Consider the following 8,070-nt stretch of genomic DNA (forward strand, 5'->3'; position numbering starts at 1 on the left):
CACATAAATCATGTTGCCTAAAAGGGCTTTATTTTATTTGTTATAGGCTTAAATGGCCTAGATAGGGAGTCGTTATTTTTAGAACTCTGCACAACAGTGCAAGTGAGGATCTAAGCATCTATTAGTCATTAAATCTCAAATCTCTCTCTCTCTCTCATGGAATGATTTGAAAAAGTGGAATGCCCAAATTCCCACTTCGCGAGCCCTTAAGGCTACTTAACTTTTGAGGCACTCCCCTTGCTTCACTTCTCTCTCAAGCTTTCCCTCTATGAGATTCATTAAAATGTGTTGAATATGTGGACAGATTTCATGAGTGACTAGGAAAAATGTCATGCCAATTCTTTACATAGTGTAAACCTTGATCAAGGCTTGTGACTATACACATGTACATTGCCATATGTATACTATTGGGAAGGGACCATAATATAAGTGGACCTTCATGAAGATTCATGGATGGGGACCATGTATGTAAATCATGCAGAACTATGTACATTAAGGAACTCAATCAAGGTATTTTGCCCATATGGCATTTATGCTCCATATTCTCCATGTGGCCTACATGTGGCATATTGATAGGATTAGCTAGCACCTCAATTGAGGTTCCATGTACGTGTGGTGCCTATTCTTCTAGTGAACCACTTGGATCCTCCATCTCGTGAGATGGCATGGCTATTATAGGACCTTAGTCAAGGTTGTGAGCATCAAATAGGGTTTTGAGTGGCTTTTATGGATGTCATGCAAGAAGACCTAAATGCCTCGATTGAGGTATTTGTGGCATGGTTGCAAGGATGCCATAAATGTGTATGCACCAATCTCTCTAATAGCATATTGGCAAGTTCCACTCAAGCGTAACGACCAATCTCTCTAATATCTACCTGAATGGTGCTACTCCACATAGCTTTCTTCATTTAACTCCTCCATGTGGCTTTAAATCCCTCATTCTTTTGATTCACAATTTCTAAGGTTATTGAAAGTTTATATGCATAGTTGCCATAGCACTTGACAATGCCAATGTGTGAGTTGTTGCATGCTAACCATGCTAGTAATTTTACTAACATGAGCCATGAAGAAGGTGCTATTAAACAGATATAAAAATGACCCCCCTAGGTGATATATGATTTGGCTAGTGTGATGCTGTAGGGCTCAATGGTCATCGCCACTTATTTATCAAATGGCATTGGAAACAATGTATGATGCCCATACATTATTTCTATACGTAGTTTAGGAGCAACAGAAACTGGTGCAAATGAGCCAAAAATTTGACTCCATCATAGTTTATGGTAGGACCAAGAAATAGGACCCTACAAATGAATCTAAGCTGGGGATTGTTGATAGGTGGAACAAAGGACCAAGCCAACTACAAGTAGTTTGGTTTTAAACAATTTTGACTTATAAAAGACCCATTTCTCCACCAAGTGGCCAATCCCACAAGTAGTAGAATGCATGCTCAAGTTGCAAACTACTAACACAAGGAGACAAAATAGGGAGGGGGACAATTGCAAAAAGTAAAGGACAAGGAACAAAAGAAGAGTAGGGGGCAATTGCAATGTTGTGAGATTGTTGTTTCATTTTATCTATTGTCAGCATATGTAATTAATGGTTAATGGCTTCCACCAAATTAACATTGGTATGAGAGTAAGGATGCCCCCAATTTTCACGTCTAAAAGTTGGTTGAAGGATTTTTTAGAGTTATCTTTATAGTAGTTTTGTATTCTAATTAATTAAATAGCATGAAAGCCTCGTATGGTGAAGATCCGTCTACTTCTCATGGAGCACACCCAAGAAGAGATTTGGCATAGCAAGTCTCAATCTCAACATGCCAATTTAAGATGTGAGTTTTTATTTCATTTAAGTTTGTGTGTTGTCTATCCTTCCCATTATGTTCATTGTTTCATTCTTGTTTAGATAAATATAATCATACCAAAGCTCTTCCTTTTTTAGAGAAATATAATCATATTAATGGTTAATGGCTTCCACCAAATTAACATTGGTATGAGAGTAAGGATGCCCCCAATTTTCACGTCTAAAAGTTGGTTGAAGCATATGTAATTAATGGTTAATGGCTTCCACCAAATTAACATTGGTATGAGAGTAAGGATGCCCCCAATTTTCACGTCTAAAAGTTGGTTGAAGCATATGTAATTAATGGTTAATGGCTTCCACCAAATTAACATTGGTATGAGAGTAAGGATGCCCCCAATTTTCACGTCTAAAAGTTGGTTGAAGGATTTTTTAGAGTTATCTTTATAGTAGTTTTTTATTCTAATTAATTAAATGGCATGAAAGCCTCGTATGGTGAAGATCGGCCTACTTCTCATGGAGCACACCCAAGAAGAGATTTGGCATAGTAAGTCTCAATCTCAACATGCCAATTTAAGATGTGAGTTTTTATTTCATTTAAGTTTGTGTGTTGTCTATCCGTCCCATTATGTTCATTGTTTCATTCTTGTTTAGATAAATATAATCATACCAAAGCTCTTCCTTGTTTAGAGAAATATAATCATATTAAAGCTCCTTTTTTTTAATGATCATTATTTCAATTATTGTTATCTATCCTTTTGTTTATTATCATTAATTCTTGTTTAGAGAATATAATCATATCAAAGCTCTTATTGCTTGCAAAAGGAGTGAATACATGATTCAAAAATTTTCTATGATGGCATATGTACTTTCGTTAACATTAATGTGCATTACATAACTTTGCTGAGGGGGAAACTATCCAAGTATCTTTCAGAGTTGTCCTAAAATGGGTGTGTAAATAACACTCTTGGGGAGTGCATACTTGGATAAAGAAGGCAAAGGAGCTTCAGTCTCCATTGTTATCTTATATGTGAAGGCCTTTGGTGTCCCCTTGAGAAAGTGTCATAAAGTATCCACCATGAAGTGGAAAACTTGTGCATACAACTAACAATGAAACACTTGACAAGGGCTCCCACTGCAGATTTTGTTTTCTTGTGAATGTGTGGAAGGTTTTGATTCACATTTTGTTTTCTTGTGAATGTGTGGAAGGTTTTGATTCACATTAAAATCACACAAAAAAAATTGTGCATCTTTTATGGATAAAGTATATGAACCTAGTGTTACAACCTACATTGACTCTCTCTCTCTCTCTCTCTCTCTCTCTCTCTCTCTCTCTCTCTCTCTCTCTCTCTCTCTCTCTCTCTCTCTCTCTCTCTCTCTCTCTCTTGCGGATGCAAATGCGACTTACCTTGGATACAGTCTAAAAATATAATAAGCATGCAATAATTTGTTTCAAGTATAGAGAAGCTAATCTTATGATTCTTTGGAAAATAAGAACTTTAAAAGGTACAAGTATTTGAATAGTAGAGGAACTCACACACACTCAAATTATGCAAAAGGGGGCAAAATTAGAGAAAGTGCAAGTGATCGATCATGCCCTAATCTTTGACTAGGAGCCCCCACAAATTGTACCCTAAACTTGATAATAAACTCCTAATCTTTGACTAGGAGCCCCCATAACTTTGTACCCCAAAGTTGATAGTAAATGCCTATTCTTTGGCTAGGAGCCCCCACCCCATTAGACTTCTAGTTAAAATGTAGCTTTTTTAAATTTCCTTTCTTATTTGTTCACTTTCTGGCTTGATAGAATCCTTTGTCTTAATGGATCCATGGCCTTGCATTGATTTGTGGACTTGGTCCTTTATTGATGTATTGCTTGTGTTGGTCCCATAAGTCATATTCTTTGGCCTCCTCCAGTGGACATTTAAATATCATCTTTATCATCATCTCTCTATAAAGGCAAACATGAACAACTTTGCATATGTGGGAAAAAATGGAAGTCATGGACTATACACATGCAAATGGTCTTCTTTGGCCCATGCTTCTATGTATGTAAAGAAGTAGATGTATGCCTAAGGGTTATAACTCCTTAACACTTCTTAAAGAGGAAATATTTTTAAGGTCATTTCCAAGATCCTCAAACAAACTCTTTGAATCTATGATCTATTATAAAACCATTTATGGAGCATCTTTAATCTTGGGCTTGATCTCAATAAGGAATAATAGGCCAAGATTAAGTAGGTCCAAATTATTATGCTTTCTAGGCTTCAATTGTTGTTAGGTGTAAATATTTAGTTCTACATTTAATCATTGTGGTTGAATTTCAAGTCTCACTGCTCGAAGTTGATGTAATCTTCCAAACAATCACTTAGCTCCACAAAATTTAATGTATCGCACATGATCAACTTTTAAACACTGATTGACTTCAACTATATGTCTAATAGTGGTACTTCACAAGACTATTAAATGGTTTCTCTCTAAGGGCATATGTATGGATAACTACCACCCTTTTAATATGGTCTCAATTCACCCAACCTCAACCTTACTAAAATCAAGAACTCAACAGTATCGTTTGGATGAACCTGCTTATTTTCTCAACATGATTAAGCCACCAAGTCTTCCCACAAACACAAGTTTTTATTGACATTACTTTTATTGACATTACTCAAGATGGATTCATTGATAGGGATATGTATCTATAAAACATAGGTCACACGCTTTGAGATTGTCTTTTGGTCAGATTAAAGTCCTATCACACCACTTTTGGTCATATTAAAGTCCTATCACACCACCTACAATGTGAGACAAGGCTTTATAAGGAGAAACACTTATATCCACCTCATTGCATTTATATTTTGTGTGATATCAAATGGGACAATCAAATGTCATGTCTACTATACGATCCATGGTAGGTTTACCTTTTCTGGGGAGAGGTTTCAAGCTTCTTTCTCTAGGAAATGAGGAACACATGTACAATTTACTAGGGACTAGAGATATTATTGAAAAGTCATATACTTTGTTTACCTCTTTCTAGCCTATAAAAGATTATAGAAAGAGAAATTGGGAAGCTTCTAGACTTAAGTGTCACACTAGCCTTGGGTATCCTTAATAGAGTAATAAGTTTTTTTTGTGAATTTGAAAGTTTCTTTTTATAAATTTTTTTGGTCAATGTTAATTTTCTATCAATGGTTGCACTTTGTTCAAAGGCTTATGTTAATTAATATTCACCATTAGTTTAACACTAAGCGCAAGTGCTTGCTCATCATACACCCAATCTGCTTACTTAAATTTCAAAAGGTAATTCTACTTCTACAAGTATGTCAACTTGTGTATGGCCTAAAAATGCTTCTTGTTGATTATCACATTTTTAAGCACGTATGAAGTATGTCTATGAAAATGCTAAAAATTGGTTATCAAGATGTGTCCAGTATAGATTACTAGGTCAAGATGTGTCCAATATAGATTACAAGGTCAAGCTTCCACCCTCATAAACTAACTAGCTACTCAAAGTGATCTAATTTTCCTAGATTACAAGGTCAAGCTTCCACCCTCATAAACTAACTAGCTCCTCAAAATGATCTAATTTTCCTAGTGAGAATTTGGTCATAAGAGTCACTGAACACTTAGCAATCAACCTGCTTTTTAAGCCGTTATACTTTAATCTATATCACCTACCTAATTTTCATTTTTACTTATACATAACCTACCTAATTTTTTATTTTACTTACATATCACCAACCCAATTTTTAAATTTACTTACATTTCAAAAGATAATTTTATATAATTTAGTAGCCACATTGCCTTAAAATGCTTGAGGAAGCCATATCTTCTGAAAATGCTTCTTGCTAGTATACACATTTGCAAAGTTTAGTTCTCAAGATATCAAAAATAGGATGTCAAGAACATTCTAGACCTTCCACCTTCATAATGTGGCTACTCAAATAAATCTAATTCTCATGATAATTTGTTTTCGAAAAACTACTCTCAGTATTTTACTGCTTTCCATATTTCAAGCAAGTGAGTTTAGACATATTACATTCTTTTGCAAAATTTTACTGTGAATGATAAGATAAAGAGCAAAATTTTAAAGTGCATAGAAGACATTAGTCTAATGTAATGTAAATTCAAGGATATGAAGACTTGGGCTGGGACCCTGAAACATCCACAATGCCTTATCAAATTTCCAGCTTATGAATGTCTCTTATTAATGTCTCATTGTCCCTTCATGAAGCACACAAATAAACACCTACAACATCAACTTGAAAAAATCTATATGAAGGCCTCATTATCTACGCAAATGCATAAATTTGTTCATGCGTTCCTTGTGGTCCATATTTTCCTAGATACAAGCTTGATCTTTTACATAAGAAGAAAAATGTTGCAACCATAAAGAATCTAGCCTTGTAAAAAAAGTGTTGTCATTATTCCATGTGTACACATATTTAAGAAAACTCAAATGGACCCAAAGCATTAAATTTAGTAAACTAGAGAACATACAACATTGCACTAGTTGTTGTCATCATGTTCAAGGGAGCATATTCCTTCTATCACATCTCCATCCTCGTCTTCTCTTAAGGTCTTGACTTGGTCTTAAGGGCTTGACTCACTCTTCTACAATCCATTTAGTTTGATAAAGTTGTTCCACATAAGTAATAACATTTACATCTGTATCCATGAAAACATATCTCCATGTCTTCATTGCCCCTTCTACCATACTCCTTGATCCTATCATTAAATTCATCACACTTCCAAAGGGAGGTGTCAAGGCCTTTGTTGGGGCCTCTACAATAGGTACCAAAAGCCCCAGGAATGAAGCATTCTTCTATACACTTACATGTGTATACCAACAACAAAAATGAAATTTACTAAACTCTCTACAACCTCTTAACAATGGACTATTTTGAAGTTTTTTTTTTGAAAAACATCACACTCACATTGTGCCATCCCATTGTCTATTGTAGTAACATCTAGAGCCTAATGAAAGAAAATATTGAAGAAAGTCCCTTCCTTGGTCAAAGTTAGGAGTGTCGTCTTGATTATATTGGATACACAAAACATCCTTGGCAATCACAAGGAACCAAATAAAGTTCCTTCCTTGGTCAAAGTTAGGAGTGTCACCCACTCATGATTGCATTGGATACACAACACATCCTTGGAAACAGAAGATACACCTATTTTCACATTCACCACAAGAGACCAAAGAAGGTGAAGGTAATAATAGTAAAATATCTCAACACTCAAAAAAAAATATACCTCAAGCCCTAATATTGCACCACATAAGGCTAAAAGGGTTTGTTTGAAACTCTAAGCCTCTAGTTTTACTTGGCCTCTTTGTATGCCTCGCTATATGAAAAATCTACACATGTCTCACTATTCAAAATTAACATTCTCAAAATTGTTTTATATTGACATTCTTATATTGCCTCTTTGTATGCCTCTCTAAATGAAAATTTGTACGTCTCACTAATCTAAATTGCAAGGTCAATCAAGGCAATGGTAGAATCAAAGAACTCGTGTTGCCCTTCCTTTGTTGTATAAGTGTAGTGTTGTCCATAATATCACATTGCATGATGTTTTACTCAGTCTTGACGAATATACTCCAATAAGAGATCAATATACAAAATTTTCACCTTTGTGCATTAGATGTGTAGACAAACTCATATAAGCCCTAAATATACTCCAATATGAGATCGATACATAGAATCATCACCTTTGTGCATTAGATGTGTAGACAAACTCATATAAGTCCTAAGATACACAAATTCATCACCTTTTTGCATTAGATGTGTAGATAAACTCATATAAGCCCCAAATTACACTGGAAAAATATTAATGTAATCAATAAAAGCCGATTATGTAATATCCTTAAACATCCACTAGGGCCCAATTTGTTAACCATATGCACCACTTTCATTATCCTTGTCTTCTAGATAGTACAAACATTATCTCTTGGTTCTTCCCCCACCATAAGTGCTAGAGACATGGGTCTAAGTGTTGAAGATAGGGCAGTAAGTTATTTGACATGTAGCTCATATAGATCCTTCTCTAGTATGTCACCCATCCATCAACGGTAGCTCTCAATCCCCCATATCAATAATCCACCTTGATGGTCAACATTTTCTAAGAAAGTAGAGTAATTAAGGTTTGCAAAAAATTAAAATTAAGTCAAAAATCAAAACCCAATAGTGAGATTGGAATAGGCAAGATGTTAGCATCGAATTATTATTTGCATTTGGTAGTGTTCTCCATTGGAACATGATGAGTGATCAT

The sequence above is a fragment of the Cibotium barometz genome, chromosome 1, assembly GCF_041138505.1.
Source record: "Cibotium barometz isolate CiBa-2024 chromosome 1, ASM4113850v1, whole genome shotgun sequence".
Lineage (NCBI taxonomy): Eukaryota > Viridiplantae > Streptophyta > Polypodiopsida > Cyatheales > Cibotiaceae > Cibotium > Cibotium barometz.